Source organism: Pipistrellus kuhlii, unplaced genomic scaffold (genome assembly GCF_014108245.1).
Source record: "Pipistrellus kuhlii isolate mPipKuh1 unplaced genomic scaffold, mPipKuh1.p scaffold_m20_p_2, whole genome shotgun sequence".
Lineage (NCBI taxonomy): Eukaryota > Metazoa > Chordata > Mammalia > Chiroptera > Vespertilionidae > Pipistrellus > Pipistrellus kuhlii.
Genome location: NW_023425515.1, coordinates 163,799,763 through 163,823,239, shown reverse-complemented (window position 1 = coordinate 163,823,239; position 23,477 = coordinate 163,799,763). Strand labels below are relative to the sequence as shown.

The following is a 23,477-nucleotide window of genomic DNA, read 5'->3' as shown; positions in this document are numbered from 1 at the left end:
GAATATGCTGAAACAGATTATTTCATATAGTCTTTAATGTACTTGTATTTGACAAAAACTTGTATAAAATAGTTATTAATCAACTCCCTGTATGTCTTTTGTGGGGAAAGGAGAAATATTATTATTATTATTATTATTATTATTATTATTATTTATCATCTACTTACTATGTACCATAGACTATTCCAAGTGTTTTATTGGTATTAAACTCTTAATCCTCGTAGCAACCCTAAATAGTAGGTACAGAATTAAACTCTCCAGAATGTACATCTACTACAAGAGAGCAGATTTTGTCTTAATTCTCCTTGTTGCATTGCTGGCATCTAGAATAGTGTTGGGCATACATTAAGCACTCCAATATTTGTTGGATAAATAATGAGGAAATAGTGAGGCAAAAAAGAAGTTAACCTTAACAAAGTTGCACACAGTAGCAGAGCCAGGGTCTGAACCCAGAAAATCTGATTTTATATCCCAGACTCTCAACCAATGAGTATTCATGTATATGGAAACAGCATTCCCCTTTCACTGTTTTACTAATAAAAGAAAAAGAAAAAAAGGGAAAAAAATACCCTCTAGTTCAATAACATATAAATATTAGATTATAATAGGCCTGAAATTATTAATGTTCCCACTACAGGTAACAGTACACAGACAGAGCAAGGAAAGAGATATAGATAAAACAGGGTACTATAATATAATGGATTTTTTTTAAATTAGAGTTTATGAAACAATATTATGTTTCAGGTGTACAATATAGTAATGCAACATTTAAATACCTTACAAAATGATCACCACATTTGTTAAGTCTATAAACATCTATCACTAAACAAAATATAATAGATTATTTAAAATATATACAACCTTCTGTTTTAATATATTCATCGGTGTTATTTAACATAGTGTTATAATCAATTAGCACTATAAAAAAGAATGTGAAATGAGGCATGCATGTACAGCTTGGTTTGCCATTGTCTTTAAACAACTTAACAGCATCCTATTGCATGATGTATAATTTAACTCTCATTCCTACTAATGAACATTATTTCCATATTTGTATACCTATAAACAATATAATATCTTTATCCATGTATCTTTTACATTTTAATATACAATAAATCCCTAAAAGTGGAATTTGAGACAAGAATAGTAAGTATACTTATTTTTAATAAATATTGCCAAAATTTCCACCACACAGGCTGTGCTTATTTATACTTCCTCCAAGAATATAAAGAAGTTTTTTACAAGCTCAGTTACCGAGTATGATCAATCTTTGCCAATTTCACAGGTAGGAAATCGGACCTGACTTTCTAATTTGTACTTTTCATTTATATCTTTTATGTTTATTGGCCTTTTTGCAAATTGTCTATAAATATTCTTTATATATCATATTTAGAATCTTTGTCACAGTTTAATGTTTGTTCTTTTTGCTACATAGAAATCTTTCATTTTTATGTAGTCAAATTCTACATTTCTCATCATACTTACAAAAAAAGCCTTCCTCATTCCATTATTATAAAAATATTCATCCACATTTTCATGATTATTTTTGTTTTACTCTTCCATCATCTAGAATCTATTTTGGTAATAAAAGTTCTAGAACTTGAAGCCAGTGTGGCTCAGTGGATATAGCATCAGCCTGCGGACTGAGAGGTCCTGGGTTCAATTACAGTCAGGGGCATGTACCTTGGTTGCAGGCACATCCCCAAGAGGGGGTGTGCAGGAGGCAGCTGATGATGTTTCTCTCTCATCGATGTTTCTAACTCTGTCTCTCCCTTCCTCTCTGTAAAAAATCAATAAAATATTTTTTAAAAAGTTCTAGAACTTCTTTTCTCATTCAATAATATATCCTAGATATTTTTCCATATTAACTATTTCATTTAACTGTGCATCCAGAATTCTAAAATATAGCCATATCATAGTTTTCTTACTTATATTTATTAGTATATATAGCTACATGTAACTACTAGTATGTTTATTAGTAATTCAGAGCACTAATGAGAATGAGCATTTACATTTTCCCTTATTTTTCCACAAATATCAAGAATGCTGCCTGCCATGATTATCCTTATGCATGCCTCATTATACACATTTTTTTCAAAAATACACATTAAGAAATGGAATTAATGTGTGTCTTTTGATACTAACAAATTATCCTCAAAAATAAGATGCATAATATATTTGCAGTTTAAACAAATTCATTCAGCCCTAGCTGCTCGGCTCAGTGGATAGAAGGGTCCCAGAATCGATTCCAGTCAAGGGCACACATACCCAGGATCCTCAGTAGGGGACATGAAGGAGGCAGCCTATCAATGATTCTCTCTCATCATTGATGTTTTCTCTCTCTCCCTCTCCCTTCTTATCTGAAATAAATAAAAAATACATTTTTAAAAAATTCATTCAGCAAACATTTAAGTGCTTTTTTTCTAGAAAGCTTTTTGAGGCTGAACATACAGCATAATGGTAACCAACCCAGACAAGGGCACTGGTTTGGTGATTAGGAGTGCAGGCTCTAGCCCTGGCATTGTGGCTCAATTGGTTGAGCATTGTCCTGTGTACCAAAAGTTTGCTGGTTCAATTCCTGGTCAGGGCACATGCCCAGGTTGCAGGATTGATCCCCAATAGAGGGCATGCAGGAGGCAGCCAATAGATCTTTAGGTCTCATTTTGATAGATTTCTCTCTCTCTCTCTCTCTCTCTCTCTCTCTCTCTCTCTCTCTCTCTCTCCTCTCTCTCTAAATCAATTTGAGAGAACACAGCTCTAAAGACAGAGTAACCTGAGTTCAAATTTGAGGTCAACAAAGTACTAGATGTCAGATCTTGGGCAAGTTACTCTATCCTTGTCTCTCAAGTTCCTTATCAAGAAGACAATAATAATAATAATAGTACTTACTTCACAGGATTGTTGTGCCTATCATAAAAAAAGTTCTTTAAAGTCTTATCATTATTATTTTAAATTTTCCATTTTCAACTTTTTTTAATTACCTTTCCCTTTTCTTTTCTTTTAATATATATGATTTTTTACAGAGAGGAAGGGAGAGGAATAGAAAGTTAGAAACATCAATGAGAGAGAAACATCGATCAGCTGCCTCCTGCACACCTCCTACTGGGGATGTGCCTGCAACCCAGGTGCATGCACCTGACTGGAATCAAACCTGGGATCTTTCAGTCCACAGGCCGACGCTCTATCCACTGAGCCAAACTGGCCAGTGCGCTATTATCAACTTTTATTTTTTCCAGTAAGAGAGGTAAAATAGTATTTCATTATTGAATCGTCATTTCTCTAATTACTAATAAAACTGATATATATTTTTACCCTTTGAATTTCCTATTTTGTGATCTCTTCTTCAAATCTTTTACCATTTTTTTTTCTTTTTCTATTGGAGTGTCTGTATCTTTCTTAATGATTTGTGGGAGTTTTTACAGACCCTGGGCACTAATCCTTTGTTTGTTAAATGTGATATATTTTCCTAACTGACACCTAAACTCTGACCCATAAGCTATCTTGGTTCTATTTGTGTCCAAGTCACAAGAACAGCAGTATTGACTGCTATTTTGGTAAGAGAATTTCAGATCCTGCTCTCTACTTTAAAAGGCTTCTAATTTCAGAGGTAAAGAAATACTCTCCAAGCAATGGGAAGTATAAACTAAAGGCTGAGAGTCAATTTCTATGTTATCTCCACTTTTGTCTCCCTTATACGTGGTCCAGGGTCTGACACATAAACTCTGAATGAACAAGTATTGTTTGAATCAATGCAAAATCTCCTTACTAGGTTACAGGCTCCTGTGGGCAAATATGGTGTCATGCTTATGTTATCATTCCCATAAGGCCTAACAGCTTTTACACAGAGGAAGCACTCAAATCTTTTCACTGAATAGATCACTATCTCTGTACCTGCATGAAAGTAGCTAAGGTAGTCAAGTGTAAAACAAGCAATCCCTTCCTCATACAAAGATTACACTCTGATTTGTAGCTGCAGATAGCTCTGTACAAAGCCCTGTGTTGCGTGGGTCTCTTCCTCTTAAATTCACTGTTTCAAGTCTTTGTTGGGGAAGGGAGCAAGGGGAAGCCCCTGGAAGCCCATCTAAGTGCTGCTGATACTATGTTTATGCAGTATTTCTCATGCTGTAGTCTCTTCACACTGCATTATTTAAGAAAACGTTCATTCCGGCACACCAGACACAGCTGTTTGAGCCTCTTGATTTTTTTTTCCTCTCTCCACATACTTTGCCTGGTGGAGATCTGCTCTAGTGAGGGCTGCTGGACTGGTTACTTTCTAGGATATCTCTCTTGGCGATCTAGGCTTATAGTTTCATGTGAAACAATGAGACAATGCAGTGTAATGGAAGTAGTACAGGATTCTTGGAGCCAGATGACTTGGGACTGTGTGCTAGCTGCACCATTTACTAACCACATGACTTTAACCCTTTGCACTCTGAACCATTCTGGACATTGGCTACCAGCTACTAGACACTACTTTGCGGCGGACACGTGCGTTGAATTAACTCAATTCCCCGTAATCACTAATTAACTGCAATGTCCCCCCTGAGAGGGGACATCCGAGTGATATGCTAGAATTCCTATGTCCCCTGAGAGGGGACAGCGGAGTGCAAAGGGTTAATATCCCTAAATCTAAGTTTCCTTCAGTTTTCAAATGGGAATAATATCTAACCCACCAGAGTCACAAAACTGCAATAAGAATCATAAAATAGGTAGTAATGCAAAAATATTTTATAAAGTACTCTACAAATATGTGTCACAGCTACATAAAATGTGGCTCAGACTAAGAAAAAGGACCCCACCAAACAATTCACTTCATGAGGGCAAAGGATCATGTCTGACAAGGTCATGGCTGCATCTCCAAAGCCTGGCATAGTTGTTGAATAAAAGACTAAAAGAGTGATAGAAAATGAAAAAAGTATTCACCAAGTGATCTTAGTCAAATTAATGAATCTTTGTGAGAGCAACACCACCCATATCAAATGATTGCTATGAAGATTAAAAAGAAAAATATTCATAGAATATAACATAATGGATACTTCTCTATTTGCTTCTTCCTCCTAAACCAGATATGATTTAGGGCTTGTTTGTACAAAAGGTAGATACTGTTAACAGTTTTATAATAACTGGTACTGACTCAAATTCTACCAGGAACATTATTATACTACCACCTGCACTTTACTCTCAATAAGAAGTAATACACTGGCAAGGTAATTATTTAAATACTTTATCTCAACCATGTTTAAACTACTACAGATCACTGTACCTTACTTACATGCTCATAAACCTGTATAATGAACCACTGCCCAGTGAAGTTAAGAGACTTCTCAGAGACAAGTGCTTCTTTATGTAATCTATACATAATAACTACTAGTCAAAATCATGTAAGCATCAAAGCTATATCAGAACAAATGATATTGCCCTAGCTGGTTTGGCTCAGTGGATAGAGAGTTGGGCCTGCAGAACAAAGAGTGCCAGGTTCGATTCTGGCCAAGGGCACATTCCTTGGTTGCAGGCTCCTCCTTTCAGGCCTGGTCTGGGCTCGTGCAGGAGGCAGCCAATAGATATGTTTCTCTCACAGCGATATTTCTCTCTGTCTTTCCCTCTCTCTTCTACTCTCCCTAAAAATCAATGGAATAATATCTTCAGGTGGGAATTAACAAAAATAAAAATAAGCCAGAACTGGTTTGGCTCAGTGGTAGAGTGTCGGTCTGTGGACTGAAAGGTCCCAGGTTCGATTCTGGTCAAGGGCATGTACGTTGGTTGCAGGCACATCCCCAGTGGGAGGTGTGCAAGAGGCAGCTGGTTGGTGTTTCTCTGTCATCGACGTTTCTAGCTCTCTATCTCTCTCCCTTCCTCTCTAAAAAAATCAATAAATATATTAAAATAAAATAAAAAAAAATAAAAATAAAAATAAAAAAGTGAAAAAAGACAAATGATATTTATTGTTCACAGTATATATAAGATCGATGTTTTATTTAGTTATTTTAAAAAAATTTTAATATATTTTATTGATTTTTTTTTTTTACAGAGAGGAAGGGAGAGGGATAGAGTTAGAAACATCCATGAGAGAGACACCAATTCAGCTGCTTCCTGCACACCTCTTACTGGGGATGTGCCCGCAATCAAGGCATATATGCCCTTGACCGGAATCGAACCTGGGACCTTTCAGTCCACAGGCAGATACTATATCCACTGAGCCAAACCAGTTAGGGCTAGTTATCAAATTTTAACATATATAGTCCAATACATATTATGCATCAGAATTAAAGTTAGAGTACCTAACAATAGAACCCCAAAATACGTGAAGTAAAAACTGACAGAATTAAAGTGAGAAACAGACAATTCAACAATAGTTCTAGGCTTTCATACCCCACTTTTAATAATGGATATAACTAGGGAGAAAATTAGCAAGGAAATAGAAACCATGAACTTTATAAACTATCTAGGTTTAATAAACATCTAAAGAACACCCTATCCAACAACAGCAGCAGGATATACATTCTTCCCAAGTGCACATGGGTTATAAATTAAGTCATAAAGCAAAACTCAATAAATTTAAAAGGATTGAAAGCATACAAAGTATGTTTTCTGACCAAGATGAAATGAAATTAGAAATCAACTGACAGAAGGAAATTTGAGAAATTTTAAAAAATTAGTAGAAATTAAACAACTCTCTGAAATAAAAAAGATTTTTTAAAAAAGTTAAAGTGGGGCCATTACTATTGAAAGAGAAATTATATGATTTTTCAAGAATTATAAAAAAAAATAGTATGAACAAGTATATACTAACAAATTAGAAAACCTAGGTGAAATTAATAAAATCTTAGAAACAAACTACCAAAATTGACATTAAAAAATAGAGACTCAGCCGAGACCAGTTTGGCTCAGTGGATAGAGCGTCGGCCTGCGGACTGAAAGGTCCCAGGTTCGATTCCTGTCAAGGGCATGTACCTTGGTTGAGGGCACATCCCCGGTTGGGGGTGTGCAAGAGGCAGCTGATCGATGATTCTCTCTCATCGATGTTTCTGACCCTCTATCCCTCTCTCTTCCTCTCTGTGAAAAATCAATAAAATAAAATAAAATAAAATAAAATAAAATAAAATAAAAAAATAGAGACTCTGCCGAAACCGGTTTGGCTCAATGGATAGAGCGTTGGCTTGGGGACTGAGGGTCTCTGGTTCGATTCTGGTCAGGGGCATGTACCTTGGTTGCGGGCATATCGCCAGTGGGGGGTGTGCAAGAGGCAGCTGATCGATGACTCTCATCGATGTTTCTAGCTCTCTATCTCTCTCCCTTCCTCTCTGTACAAAATCAATAAAATATATTTTTTTAAAATAGAGGCTCTGAATAGATCTATAAGCAAGTTAAGAGGTTGCATTAATTTTTTTTACCATTTTTTTTTATTAAATTATCTATTTGTGTACATATCTTACCATTGCCTCCCTTCCCATACATCCCCTCCCTCCCCAGAGTTTTGTGTCCATTGGTTGTACTTATATGCATGCATACAAGCCTTTCGGTTGATCTCTATCTCCCCCAGATCTCCCTACCCTCCCCGCTGTAATTTGACAGTCTGCTTGTTGCTTTACTGTCTCTATATCTATCTTTTGGTTCATCAGTTTATAATGTTCTTTATTTTCCATAAATGAGTGAGGTCATGTGGTGTTTCTCTTTCATTGACTGGCTTATTTCACTCAGCATGATAATCTCCAATTCCATCCAGGTTGCTGCAAATGATGAGAATCCCTTCTTTTTTATGGCAGCATAGAATTCCACTGTGTAGATGTACCAACGTTTTTTGATCCAATCATCTGCTGACAGGCACCTAGGCTGTTTCCAAATCCTAGCTATTGTAAATTGTGCTGCTATGAACATAGGGGTGCATATATCCTTTCTGATTGGTGTTTCTAGTTTCTTGGGATATATTCGTAGGAGTGGGATTACTGGGTCAAATGGGAGTTCCATTTTCAGTTTTTTGAGGAAGCTCCATACTGTTCTCCACAGTGGTTGCACCAGTCTGCATTCCCACCAGCAGTGCATGAGGGTTCCTTTTTCTCCGCAACCTCGCCAACACTTGTCGTTTGTTGATTTGTTGATGTTGGCCATTCTGACAGGTGTGAGATGGTACCGCATTGTTGTTTTTGCATTATTAATTTTAAAACTTCCAGAAATTAAAATTTTAAACTTCCATACCAAGCCCAGGTGTTGTCAATAGTGACTTCTACACAATATTTAAAAAGCAGATTAATGCCCATCTTTCACACCCCCTTCCCCAAAAAAAAGAAAGAAAAAAAAAAACGGTAGAAAACACTTTCTAACTCATTTTCTGAGGCTAAAATTACTATGATACCAAATCAGGCAAAGACATCCTAAGAAAACTACCTTAGGAATAAATGTGAATATAAAAATCCTCAACAAAATACTAGCAAACCACATACAATAACATATAAAAACACACAAAACCCTGCCCTTCATAGAGCTTACACTTTAAAAAAAAAAAAAAATGCTTTTCCTGATTTCAGAGAGAGGAAGAGAGAGATAGAAACGTCAATGATGAAAGAGAATCATGGATCGGCTGCCTTCTGGATGGCCCCTACTGGGGATTGAGCCAACAACCTGGACATGTGCCCTGACCAGGAATCAAACCATGATCTCCAGGTTCATGGGTAGATGCTTAACCACTGAGCAACACCGGCCAGGAATGAATAATAAACAACATAAACATGTAAAATATATGATGCACTAGATTAGGGGTGTCGAACTCAATCAGAGAAGGGGCCAAAATCTAAAATCCAGCCTAAATCGCGGGCCAAATGGTTTACTGAACAGTCATAAACTGTCATTGTGATGGAAATGCAGCGGAGTGCAGTGATGACAGCGCGGTGCGGGCCACATTGCAAGGCCTGGCGGGACAGATTTGGCCCGCGGGCCTTGTGTTTGACACATGTAAAATATATGATGCACTAGATGAAACATGCAAAGGAGAAAAAGAAAAAAAAAGATTGGGGATTACAATTTTAGATAGGGCAGCCAGAGAAGGTCTCACTGAGAAGGTGACATTTATGCCAAGGCTGAATGTCAAGAAGCAACTTTATGAATATCTAAGGAAGAGAGTTTCAAGGAGTGGGAACAGCAAAGTCAACAGATTAAATGAGGGGAAGAGTAGTACACAACCATGAGAGGTTTATGGGGAGAGAAGATTAAGGCTGGCCAACTGCCAATTATATCCAACAAAAATCAAAATAATAAAATTTCAATATACTAAAAGAATCTTGACAATCCATCTAGAATTTGTTATTAAGGAATCTAATCTGTAACAAAACCTTTGTTTATATTTTCAATTTTCACGTATGAGAGATTTTAATAATAATTTCCTTAAACCAGGACTAGATTAAATTAACAGTACCACCCTCCTCCTAAGGCAACTCCAAATTTTCCACAGAAACCACTGTATTAGATATGATGACAAAATATTAGGTCTAGTAATAATTAATGTCGTTTTCTAATATTTAAATCGAATTTATTTAAACAATACAACAAAATTTAATCAACAACATAGTTGCCGTTGTTTTCTACTACTTGTGCCCAACGCTCAGGAAGCATTTTAATCCCTCTGTTGTAAAATTCTTGTGATTTTGATGCAAAAAATTCAGTCAATGCATTTTTGAGGCATTCTTCATTATTAAATTTTTTTCCAAGAAGAAAGTTTTGCAAAGAACGAAACAAATGGTAATCGGAAGGGGCAATATCAGGAGAATATGAAGGTTGAGGGAGAACTTCCCATTCCAACTGGCGCAGTTTTTCAGCAGTGATTCTTGCAGTATGCGGTCGTGCGTTATCATGGTGAAGAATTACGCCCTTCCGATTAATCAGCGCGGGTTCTTTTTCTCTTAAAGCTTGGGCTAACCTTTCCAATTGGGCACTATACACTGCACTTGTAATGGTTTGGTTATATGGTAAAAGTTCATAATGAAGAATTCCTTTAAAATTCCACCAAACACACAACATCACTTTTTTCGCATGCAAGTCAGGTTTTGGTGTGAGCTGCGGAGCCTCATTTTTGTCCAACCTTTGAGGCCGCCTTTTCAAATTAACATACAGCACCCATTTTTCATCTCCGGTAACAATTTGCTCTAAAAACGGCAAACGGTTTTGACGAGAGAGGAGCGAACTGCAAATTGTGACTCTTTGATTACGGTTGTTGTCGGTCAACTCATGAGGAACCCATTTTCCAAACTTTTGGACTTTGCCAAGTGCACGCAATTGATTGGAAATTGTTTTTTGTGAACAATTTAAAGTTGTTGCAAGCTCCTGTTGGGTAATTTGAGGATTTTGCACCAAAAGAGCTTGAAGAACTTCTTGATCAAAATTGGACACACGGCCTCGACCACTCTTGTCATCTAACGAAAATTTCCCTCGCAAAATTTCTCAAACCAACGCTGGCATTTTCTGGCGCTAACTGCATCTTGACCAAGAGCACTACAGATGTTTTTTGCAGCCTCACTTGCTTTTCTTCCTAATTGGAACTCGTAAAGCATGCAGTGTCGAATATGCTCTTCATCTGTCATCTTCTTAGCCCTAGTTTTGCAACAAAAACCAAACCAAACACAAACTTTTTCAAGCAAAACTTGTTAATTGCACTTCACACGTTCTGTAGATACCACGTGTTTGAAGGTTATGTCAATACAAGTCAACGCCAAGCAAGATTTTAAACGAATGTTTGAAAACGACATTAATTATTACTAGACCCAATACATACTATAAGACTACAATGCAACTAATATTTCTAAGTTCTTTCATTTTAAGAATCTGCTGAAAATATTCCACCAATTCTAAATGTATTTGCCTTTTCCCAAAAGAGCTAGAAGAAAAGAAAAAAAGATTTTTATTGCATGACTCTCAGAGGATTTAAATGTCAAAAGATCAACAGCTATACTTTAAGAAATGTGTTCAGAGTAAGAAAGTATGGAAAGAAAATCTTAAAACTAGGTTTTTTAAGTCATCAGGGTAGAGTTAATAGGTATAAGCAAACAGTAAAGTATTCAGACTAAAAACAAGGAGGGGTGCAGATTAAGCACTATACTATTAAAACTTTCTAAAATTATTAAGTCAGTTAAATACTCAATGGAATTTATCTAACCAGAGTGTTGAAGTAAAAAAAAAAACTTTACAAGCTAGGTAATCTTATAAGATGAAGTCCAGGCTGATTAAAAGCATTCAAGGACAAAATGAGATTAGTTAGTTTACTACAAATGGTTCTCAAACTGTGGTCCATAGACTCCAAGAAATCTATAATCCAAAGACTCTTTCAGAAAGTATGTAAGGTCAAAAGTACAATATTTTCAAAGCTATATCAAATCATGATATAGTATATCTGAAATTAACATAATATATGTCAATTATACACAATTTTTTTAAAAACACTATTTTCATAAGCCTGTCAGAGAAATACAAGTACCATATGATTTCACTCATATATGGAATCTAATGAACAAAATAAACTAACAAAGCAGAAAGACTAAAAAAATCAAAACCTCAAAAACAACAGTATAGTGATTACCAGAGGGAAAGAGAAGTGGGGGGAGGTAGAAAAAAGGTATAGGAGGATAAATAGTGATGGAAGGGGACTTGACTTGGGGTGGTGAACACACAACACAATATACAGATGATGTATTATAGAACTGTACACTTGAAACGTATATAATCTTATTAACCAGTGTCACCCTAATAAATTCAAAAACAAAACACCATTTTCCATAATAACACTAAAACATAACATCTTAGTATGCCTTTTTCACTTTGTTGACATTTGCATGGATGAACACATTTGCACACTGCAAAGCAACACTGGGTAGAATTGCTTGCAAGGTACCTTAGCAACAACACCAAATTGTACTAATCATATTCTTCACTGCATGAACTCTGTTTAATTTTTTTTAATATATTTTATTGATTTTTTACAGAGAGGAAGAGAGAGGGATAGAGAGTTAGAAACATCAATAAGAGAGAATCATCGATCAGCTGCCTCTTGCACAGCCCCTACTGGGGATGTGCCCGCAACCAAGGTACATGCCCTTGACCAGAATCTAACCTGGGACCTTTCAGTCTGCAGGCCGACGCTCTCTCCACTGAGCCAAACCAGCTTCGGCTCAGTTTGAATTTTTTAAATGCCAGATTCATTTGACAGATGAAGCAATAAATTTTATTAATTTTGCTAAATCTCAACTCTTGAGTAAATGTCTTTTTAATATTCTGTGACAAAATGGGAAGTACGAATAAGGCACTATGCTGCATAGCAAAGTGTGATGACTGTCTCAAAAAAGCACTTGCATATCCTTTGATATGTGAACTCAACTAGCCACTTTTTTCCGTGGAACATGATTTACTTCACAAAGAAAAGAGGGAGTTCAAAAGAGAGCACAGGTAGCAGAGGGAAATCAAAAGAGAGGAGATAGGTAAAAAAAATAATGTATACTTCCAACCCTCCAATAATTGATAAAATAGCCTGGAAGACAACTAAGTTTAATGTTATTTATATGTCTGTCTCTTCAATTATTCCTATTACAATATAATCTCAGTCATACTACTATGTTCTAGGAACTATGCTGGCTATTAACTATTGAACTAAACCTGATATATTAAGCTCTTCTATTGTAAGAATCCACAGGGTTCTAAAACAATGTAGCTCTTTAGCAGCAGAACCCCAACAGCAGTACATAGAAAAGTGCTCTGATTGAAGTAGCCAGATCACTGCAGATCCACGTACCCCATGAATTTGTCTTGTATCTTCCCTTTACTTATTCTCAATAGTGATTCTGTAGACCCCACTAATCTAATTCAATTATATTTTTTCCTGGGTTTCAACTGATTTTGTTTCCTCCACACAGTCCCACACATCTCTACATGCAGGCACACATACAACACCATCCTGAGCAGACTGTCCCGGGCTCCCATAATCCTTCCAGTGGAACTTTTATTTCTCTAATACAGAATCAAAGGAAATCAATGGGGCTCCTCCATCAAGATTTTGTCCATTTTCCTCAAATTATGTTCTCTTCTTTGTCTAATTACATTGCTAGTTCCTCTAAAAGTGAAAACAATGCATGAATAGTATGGCTCAGCACCTATGAACCAGGAGATCATGGTTTGATTCCTGGTCAGAGCACATGCCCTGCTTTCTGACTCAATCCCCAGTAGGGGTGTGTGTGTGTGGATGGGGGGGGGGTGGGCAGAATACAGGAGGCAGCTGATCAATGATTCTACCTCATCATTGATGTTTTTATCTCTCCCTCTCCCTTTCTCTCTCTGAAATAAATAAAAATATTTTAATTAATAAATAAATAAAAGTGGTGACAATGGACATTTTATTTCTGACTTTAATAGGAATTATTTAGTGTTTCCATTAAGTTTGATATGGTTTTTTTAAGTGTATAGTTCAGTGACACTAAATATATTCACATTGTACAACCATCATCTCCATCCATCCCCAGAATTTTTTCATCTTCTCAAATTGAGATCTATATCCATTAAACACTAATTCCTCATTGACCCCTCCCCCCAGGCTCTGGTAACTACTGTTCTTTCTGTCTCTATGAACTTGCCAATCACATTATTTCAGGAATGTGAAGTCCCGAAAGGCTGAGTAACTTTACCAAGGTCATGTGGCTAATTTCTGGTAGATGAAAGTGAAAAATTAAGCACTGCCCTGGCTGGATAGCTCAATTGGTTGAAGAGTCATCCTCTGCACCAAAGGGTTGTGGGTTCAATTCCTGATCAAGGCAAATACCCAGGTTAGGGGTTCAATCCCTTCACCCCCTCTCTTCCCCACCATCTCTCCCTCTTCCCTCATCTCTCTCTATAATATTTTTTTTTAATGTAAGCACATAAAAAGAAAAGTGGTGGTCATCTGTAGTCAAATTGACTCCTTTTCCTTTTTTGCCTAAGGAACTAGCATTGATCTGCTGAATTTCTTCAAGTTCTTTATTTGACAAAGTCTTTTACTATCTTTTAAGGAACAAATGTAGAAATTTGAGTCATATATCAATGTGGTTAAGGAATTACTATTAACTGGCTTAATAGTGTTGATCATAAATATTTAGCCAGAATCGAACCTGGGACCTTTCAGTCCGCAGGCCGATGCTCTATCCACTGAGCCAAACCGGTTTTGGCCTGTTCAACATTTTTATTAATGATTTGAATGTGAACATTTGTGGCACAATGATGGGATCTGTAGTATGAAATGAAGAAAAGTGTAACAGTTGGATCTGCTAAATCAAAGAATCAGTACTCAAAAGACAGAATCAAATTCGAATAATCAACTATATCTAACATGATGCTGTAGTTTGACATTTGTGTTCAAAAAGATCCAAACTACTGAATGATCTGTTATAGGAAAAAAGCCATCACAGGAAACAAGCTAATGTAATCTCAGGCTGCACTATTAGAAATGTCCAAATTGGAGAGGGGGTGGAGATTACACCCTGCAGGCTGAATAGATCAGTAACACAGTTCATCTCAATCAGCATTCACTGAGTACCTACTATGTGCTAGACCACACTTTAAATACTGTTTTTAGCTCTGGTTCCAAGCATGAGATTCATTTCACATCTTAACAACATTTCTAACAGAAAATAACCAAGAAAGTAAGATGTCTAGAAGTTTTTACTTATAAAGGATAAAAACAACTTAGGAAAATTTATTCTGTAGATAATTATAATAATACCTAACATTTACTTACCACCTATTATGTGTAGCAGTAATCGGGACGTGTCCCTTTATCTCCCTTCAAGAAAGAGATCCAACTGCGAGGCATGCTCCCAGCTGCAGTCCCTCAGGAACCCTAACTATCAAGCTGAGGTCACCCTCTTCCTGGGCAACCCAAGCCAATGACTGATCACAACGCCAGTACTAACAAAAGGCCAGTTCTATCAAAAGCAGGACTCGTCTAATGAAAAATTTTGCTCCAGAGTCTTCAGTGGGTCTGAGATTCTCCATGCCCATTCTGTTTCCCCCATGTTTTCCTTTCATAGGAGTTCTCAGCCTCTCCCATATACTTGTTGCATTTCTGTCTTGAAATCTGCTTCCAAGAACTTAAATTGGCACAGCTGGTGCCAGAAGTGAACTGATAAAACAGAAGGTTAAGATGGAGTTTGGAAATTAGGTCACTTTCTATATAACTGGCAAGAAGAATCTCATCCTGGGTGGAATACACAGCATGGACAGTTCCTGACACAAGCTGGTGACTCAAATGCTAAAGTTTCTTGGGAAAAGTGTTAAAACCTTCTTGGGAGAATGTTCCCAGAAAGGAACACTCTGAATAGTGTAATGATTCCAGTACTTGAAAAGTGTGAGGGAACAATGCATACAAAAATAATGGAATAGCCTGGCTGTTGTGTTGCAGTGACTCCCTAGAGGAAGCAGCTAACGAGCAAATGGAAACTAAGTGTGAAGGCCACAGTGGCTCACAGAGGTCTTTATCACTTACAGTGAAAGAACTGAAAAGATAAAGACTGAACCCAGGATAGTAAAAGAATACAATGCTTCAAAAATAATTAAATGCTCATCTACGAGAGCCCCGGACTGCAAGAAGGATGTCTAATTGCCAGGGGGATTGGGCCTAAGCCTGTAGGCAGACATCCCCCCAGGAGCCCCTAACTGCATGAGGGCGCAGGCTGGGCTGAGGGTCCACCATCCCCTGTGCACGAATGTCGTGCACCGGACCTCTAGTTTTCATATAACACATCTCTACATGCATTTTTTTCTCAAACACATATACACACTATCACACACACACACACACACAAAAAAAAAAAAAAAAAAAACACAGAAGGGGCTAATAGAGAAAGAAGAGGCCTCAGTAACAAGCTATTCATTCATCCAGCTAACTTCCAGAATTTCCACATTTTTATTCAGAAATATACTTCCTTTATTACAGGAAAAACTTATATAAATTACAATCCCTTGGTCTTGGTTCTTCTATCTTCCTTAGCTACTATCCAGAGCCCAATGCTACCACCCTGACCACCACCCTCATTCTGTTATTTCATTAATGACATTTACCCACCATTGCCTGAAGTTGTCTGCATGTTATTTATCTTTTCATTCACCACTTCTTTGAAAACACTGAATAGAAGAGGATATAAACATATAGTCCACCACTCATTTTCAGATCAGAGAAATGAGGTCCAGCTGTCAGTTATTACATTTTTCTAGTAATAGCAAAGCAGGCATTTTTATCTACTTCAAAACTACCAATATATGGTGTATTTTACCACAATTTAAAAAATTTTAATACCAGTATATGAAGCTGAAGTTTCTCAAGTACACAAACACACACACACACACAGACACACCTTTTCCTTTTACAAAATGCTACATGCAAATATCCTCCAAAGTCAATCAACTAAATTTGTGCTCTCCTAATATGAATATTTTGTCAAGCAGTATGGAAAATCCTAAAATAAAACAAATTCAGAACACGTGGGAAGGTTCAACAAGATGAAAAAGAATGTGGATTTTATAGGCAGAGCTATATGATTTGACACATGGGTTCCTGAGAGACTCAGTTCTTTCAGCTGCAAAACAGGCATAACACTATGGAAATAACATATGTGACACACCTAGCAGAAGGTGGAACATTGTTGACAAAGCTTTTCTATTACACAAGAAATGCAAGCTCCAAAAAATCAAGAAAAACTTCAAAAAACCTAGAATCTTGGAAGGATAGGGTAGTGGAGCACGTAGAAAACTAAAACTAAGGCTTCCAAGTGCCTTTTCTTAAACAATATTCTTAGAACACAACCTTTTATAGCTAAAGCCCCCACACCACTATTCCCATCATCACCCAATATGGTTGACTAGTTCCACTGAGTTCTGGTTATGAATGATGGTTATGGTGATGAATAGATAAATAAAATGTGTTACATCCATACAATGGGATATTATTTGACAATAAAAGAAATTAAGTACTGATACATGCTGTAACATGGATGAACCCTGAAAACATTATGCCAAATAAAAAAAGCCAGTAACATATTGTGATCCCATTTATAGAAAATGTCCAGAATAGATATGAAATCCACAGAGGCAGAAAGTACATTGGTGGTTGCTTAAGGGCAGGGAAGACTGAGCGGATGATCTGGGAAGTGACTGCTAATGGGAATGGGTTTCTTTTTAGAGTGATGAAAATATCTAAAATTATATAGTGATATTTGCACAATTCTGTGACTAACCAGCCACTGAAGTGTATACTTTAAATGAGTACATTGTATAGCACGTGAATTATATCTCAATAAAGATATTATAAAAAAGAGCCTTATGTAATACTTTAAACAAAAAATAAAAATAGAGCTTTTCCTAATACTCTAAATTTAACTGAAATATATGTAATTCTTCACTTCACATTTTATAACCTCTTTATAATTAATATTATTTCAAACTGCCAGAAAAATCCAAGGCTAAATATACCCAAACTTTCCCTAACTTATGAAAAATTCTAGACTCATCTTACTATTTTCTTTTATCTTACTTCCTAAGGCTCCTTCCTCTGAAAGGTAATATATTTCCATTTAAAATTAATTAATATTTTTAAATCTAGGGCATGGATTTACTACTTCTGTATTTTTTTTTAAATGCAACAAAACTACCATCATAGATATTTAAAAAGTGTATCCTTAAGGATATGTCATCATAAATAATAAGAAAAGATAACAAATCACTATAGAATTTCCAACTAAAGAAACTATTATAGCCAATAGCTTAGATCTAGAAAAGTATGTTTTAAGATTAAGTAATCAAATATACAGATATTAAACTAAAAGATAATTAATAGAAAAAATTTAAGAGAACTTTAAAAATAGTTTTGCAATATAAAATCCTAAATGCCTCAAGATCCCCATTAACATTAAGTTCTCCTTTTCCCTTATGCAATATGAATTTGATGCCTTTTCTTGATTTCAACATGTCCATAGAGATTTCCTCATCTCTACTTTATTAAAGGCTCTCAAAAAGTATTTCATAAGTACAAAACAGCTGAAACCGGTTTGGCTCAGTGGATAGAGCCTCGGCCTGTGGACTGAAAGGTCCCGGGTTCAATTCCGGTCAAGGGCATGTACCTTGGTTGAGGCACATCCCCAGTAGGGGGTGTGCAAGAGGCAGCTGATCTATGATTCTTTCTCATCGATGTTTCTAACTCTCTATCCCTCTTCCTCCTCTCTGTAAAAAATCAATAAAATATATTTTTTAAATAAGTACAAAACATTATATATTGTTCTAATTTTTCTAATAGTTCAGTTTTATAAATGGGCTATTTACAATAATTCAAAATAAAAAAATTGTAAATACTAATTTGCATAATTGAAATTATTTTATAAATAGCATTTTTAATTATTTTATTAAATAAAATGTATTCAGTATCATAAAGTATAAGATTTTCTACTAACTACACAATAAAATACTAACTACTGACACCTTGGTTCCTCCTTAATTCAGCAATTTCTAATACTTTAAAATGGTCATACTGATTTTATTTCTTAGTAGTAAACTGTATAAATAAATAATGATCTTTCAAGCTCTTTCAGAAAGAAGTAAACAAGAAACATATCTTCTAGTTCTAGAGTAATAATAACTTACTGGGACTGCTGGGACTAAATCGTAGCTCTAATTTACACATTATATCATTTAATCCTTACAATAATCCTATAAAGTGGGTATTATCAGCTTCATTCTGTAGAAGAGAAAATTGAGGCTTAAATTGTGCCTTTGCAACTAATCTCTGTCAAGCACATAACAGGTACCAAATAAAAGTTTACTGAATGAAATGAATAGTGGTAACTTAGCAACATAGGAAGAAATGGGATCATCTCCACTCATTCTGTCTTTCTAAGGAGTTTATATAAAACTATCACTTAGCCCTAGCCGATTGGCTCAATGGACAGAGCATCAGCCTGTGGACTGAAGGGTCCCGTGTTTGAGTCCAGTCAAGCGCACATGCACAGGTTTCGGGCTCTATGCCCAGTTGGGGGTGTGCAGGAGGCAGCCAATCAATCTCTCTCATCATTGATATTTCTATCTCTCTTTCTCTTTCTCTCTCTCTCTCTCTCTTTTTCTCTCTCTCTTCCTTCTTCTCTAAAATCAATTTTAAAAAATAAAATAAATAAAACTATCATTTACCAGGCAATATATATAATTACCTCCTTAAAGAATAAAACACTGAATCAGGAATTGGAAGAGGAAAGATAGTATATAAAAATTATTAATATTCTGCCGAAACCAGTTTGGCTCGGTGGATAGAGCGTCAGCCTGCGGACTGAAGGGTCCCAGGTTCGATTCTGGTCAAGGGCATGTACACTGGTTACGGGCACATCCCCAGTAGGAGGTGTGCAGGAGGCAGCTGGTCGATGGTTCTCTCTCATCCATGTGTCTAGCTCTCTATCCCTCTCCCTTCCTCTCTGTAAAAAAAAATCAACAAAAATATATTTTTAAAAAATTATTAATATTCTTACAGCCAAGCTACATTAAACATAGCCTGAAAGAGCGATCTAGCATATTCCACCCAATTACAACACCTGTTTGACCCTGCCTTATAACAGTTAACTATGTCCTGCTTCTACAATTAGCTAGTTGCTAGCAGAGACCTTGGTCATTATTGTGTTTCTCAGAACACCAAAGAAAGCACCTAACACTTAAAATTAATATCTAAAATTTGCCAGGCCAGTGTGGCTCAGTGGTTGAGCATAGACCTATGAGTTAAGACAGTGGTCAGCAAACTCATTAGTCAAAAGAGCCAAATATCAAATTTCTTTTGAGAGCCAAATTTTTTAAACTTAAACTTCTAATGCCACTTCTTCAAAACAGACTCGCCCAGGCCGTGGCATTTTGTGGAAGAGCCACATTCAAGGAGCCAAAGAGCCGCGAGTGGCTCACGAGTCGCAGTTTGCCGACCACAGAGCTAGGAGGTCACGGTTTGATTCCCAGTCAGGTCACATGCCTAGGTTGTAGGCTCTATCAATGATTCTCTTTCATCATTGATGCTTCTCTCTTTCTCTCTCCTCTCCCTTCATCTCTAAAATCAATAAAAAATATATTTTTTTAAAAAAGCTAAAATTTTATAACTATCTTTTACAGATTACAAATTTTTTCAGAAATACCCTAAAAGTCTTGCAAGATAAGTATAACTACCTACATTTTACAGACAATAACATTCAGGTCCAAGGAAATGAGAACCAAAGTAAATGGCCAGGTATTCTTTTATAACAACACAGCTACCACAAAAGGTTCTCAAATGTTTGTTGAATGAATCAGCTGCCCCTTGAAACATATTTTCTCTAAGACTAAAACACCACTATCTGATTCTAAGAGAAATGACTATATTGCCACTTAAGACTGATTAGTAATTTAACTAGAAAACAGACACCACACTTTCATTCAGCTTGCCAAGGGTAGTTAACTTTAAACTTTATTGTATCAGGGATTTCTCAAACTGTGGTAGGAGTAATAGTGGAGCTTGATAAGATTTAAGATCTTTGGGCCATCATCATCCTTAGATAGTTTTTAATTATTATATTGATTTTAGAGAGAAGAAGGGAGGCAGAGACAGACACTGATCTGTTATTCCACTTACTTATACATTCACTGGTTGAATCTTGTTTAGGGGATTGGGGGGAGGGGGGGTTTAGAACCTACAACCTTGGCATATCCAGACAATGCTTTAACAAACTGAGCTACCAAGCCAGGGCCCTAGAAATTCTGATTCAAGGGGCCAGAATCTGCATCTTTGAATAAGCACCCTCAGCTGATTCTAATGTTGGTAGTCTCTAGGGACACACTGAGAAAAACTGGATTGGACTTTTTTAAACCAATTTAATTTACAAAAAAAAAAAAAAAGTTTTTAAGCAAGCCAATTTTTTACAATTATAAATATTTGAGCAAAATCTTACAAAAACAATATAAGGGTACTGCATGTAACAGGATAGGTCCTCAAAAACATTTACTACACCAAACCTCCCTATACTTCAGGAGCTTCTCCTGCAGCACAGGTGGTAAAAAGTCAGAGGTCTTTTACCCATGTTATTCTGTTTTTATTGATGAACTCAACTATGATTACAGCAGAATTTAGTAAAAATGTTTGTATAGGACTTAATCAAATGCCTGTATGCTAAACAGTAAAATGGAATAGTCTTTTCTCTTTGAACCTAATATGCAGAATAATTTAAAAATACCAACAGTATAAGCCCAACATTTAAACTTTAAATGACCATAAAAGTGTGCTGTTAGATTACAGGTGACCTTTCCCCCATTATTAAATCTTTATGAAGAATCTATACAGTGCCTTTATGTACTTCCCAAGTTTCCAACAGTGAGCATATTTATTTTTTCACGTCTATAAAAGTTTCAGAAGTCCTGATCAATCCTACAACCTTCACATACATAATAAGAAAACAAGAACAACTTTTAATCGCGTTTATCAGAAACCATCCACAGCTATCAACCCGGCAAAGGGCAGTCAAGTGTAATCACTAGTCGTTAACTTTTCTATTACACGAATACCAGGAACAAAACCATTTAACTTCTGACATTCAGAATGTGTCCCATTTCCGTCAGGAATCTGTGTTATCAGGATAGCAAGCACGACTTTTAAAAAACCCTCTCGTCATCCATTCTACGGCTCTATTTAGGCAGAGCGTTTCTGTACCAAGGACTGAAGCCTTAAACATACACTTCCCAGGGGGAGGAGAGGGAAACGACTTTCGTAAAAAAAAAAAAAATGTATATATATATATGTGTATTTTTTAGATAATGGTGAGGATTGATCTAGAAACATGGCAAAGCTGGGATGCAGCTTTCTCCGGGGCAGACCACGCTGCGAGACAAAATGTAACAGGAGGAGGCAGGGATGAGCTGCCGGCGGGTGATGAAATTTCACCTCAAATAAGACGCAAAACGTTCTTTTCAACCCATCGGACCCGTAAATGACACTACACTCCAGGGGCACCGGGGGCTGGCGGGGCCCAGCACCCCAATCCCCCCCACCTCACCCCGGCCTCCCGCCCTCCCCCCCCCCCCTCTGCGGGGCTCAGGGTGGGGGCGCGGGGACGCCGGGGGCCTGTTTGCCCACAGGCGTCCCCCGCGAGCCCCGGGGGCAAACCGGCAGGATCGGGCCGAGAGGCTGCGCCCCGCGCCCGGCCGACCCGAGGGGCGCCGGTGCCCCCGCCACCCCTGCTCCTCACCGGGCGGCGCCGGAACCGCGGCCGCCGGGCCCGGGCTCCTCGGCGGCGGCGCGGGGCCTAGTCGCCCCTCACGCGCCTCCAGCCGCCTCGGGGACCCGGGAGAAAGGCGGAGGCCCCAGCCGCGCGGGGTTGAGGTTGGGGTTGGGTTATGGGGGGAGATTGCCGCAGGGGCCGGACGCCCCGCCGCCGCCCGCCCGGCTAGAGGGCTGCCGCCCGGCCATCCCCGGAGGCCGAGGCCGGCGAGCCCGGGACGCGCGGCGCACACTCACCTCCTCGAGCCGCGGCCGCCGTCGCCTCAGCACATCCCGGGGGGGTCGTCCCCGCGCCCGCAGCCGCCTCCGGAGGGCACCGGCGCTGCCCTGCCGCCGCCGCGCGGCTTCCCGCTCCTGAGGGCGCTGCGGCCGCCGCCGCTGCTGCTGAGGCCCAGCTCCCGCCGAGCCGCATCGGGCTCCGGGCCCCCGCGGCCACGCGGACGGCGGAGGCGCTCAGCGGAGCGGGGTCGGGGGCGCAGGGCTGCGGCGGCGGGACGACCGCGGTGCCGCAGGCGGGGATCCTCCGCCGAGCCTCCAGCGTCGCCTCGGCTGCTCCCGCCGCCGGCGCCGCTGGGCCACAGCGCCCCCTGCCGCCCACGCCGGGGACGGCGCCAGACTGCGGCGCCTCAGGCACCAGCGGCCGGGGACGCGGGGAGCGCGGGGGGGGGGGGGGGGGGGCCGGGAGGGGGCGCTCCCGGCTCATCCCCGGCCTCCCGCCCACCCCCGGCGATGCCTCCGGGAGGCGAAGGCCCCTAGGTCCCCGGGGTGCCCCCCACCCACCCCGGTCCTCGTCCTCAGAACCCAAGCACCCTTGCACTTTTTCCTTCACCGCAGGAGGAACAAGAACCGTTCCCGGTCACTCACTCGGACCCTCCCCTGATAGGAGGAGAGTGAGGGGATCTCCTCGCGTTTCGTCTCTCGTGGTTCGTGGTTCGTGGTTCGAGGGGGACCCTTCAGTGTGTCCGGGTGTCAGAAGAGTGACCAGCACCAACCTTTATACACACACACACACACACACACACACACACACAAATTGTCTTTGACCTTAACTTTTTCTTTTTTTTTTTTTTTAATCTACCGGGATCATTGACAGACATTTCCAGGAGACACCAAACCTTAACCACTAAAACCTCCCCCATAATTATTTTTGAGCAAGAGAAGAGGCTAGCCAACCGGTTGTCCTGAAATTCGTAAACAACTGAGAGAAAAGAACTATGCA

The 23,477-nt window shown here is 38.7% G+C and overlaps 1 protein-coding gene across 1 annotated transcript in view; it reads right to left on the bottom strand.

The window, feature by feature from the left end:
• Positions 1–22,841, bottom strand: part of ZFYVE9 (zinc finger FYVE-type containing 9) — a 121,327-nt gene extending 98,486 nt beyond the window's left edge. Inside the window, exon 1 of the mRNA XM_036447243.2 lies at positions 22,497–22,841. The gene's annotated coding sequence lies outside the window, so the exon portion shown is untranslated. The remainder of the gene's footprint in view (positions 1–22,496) is intronic.
• Between the last annotated feature and the right edge of the window lie 636 nt (positions 22,842–23,477).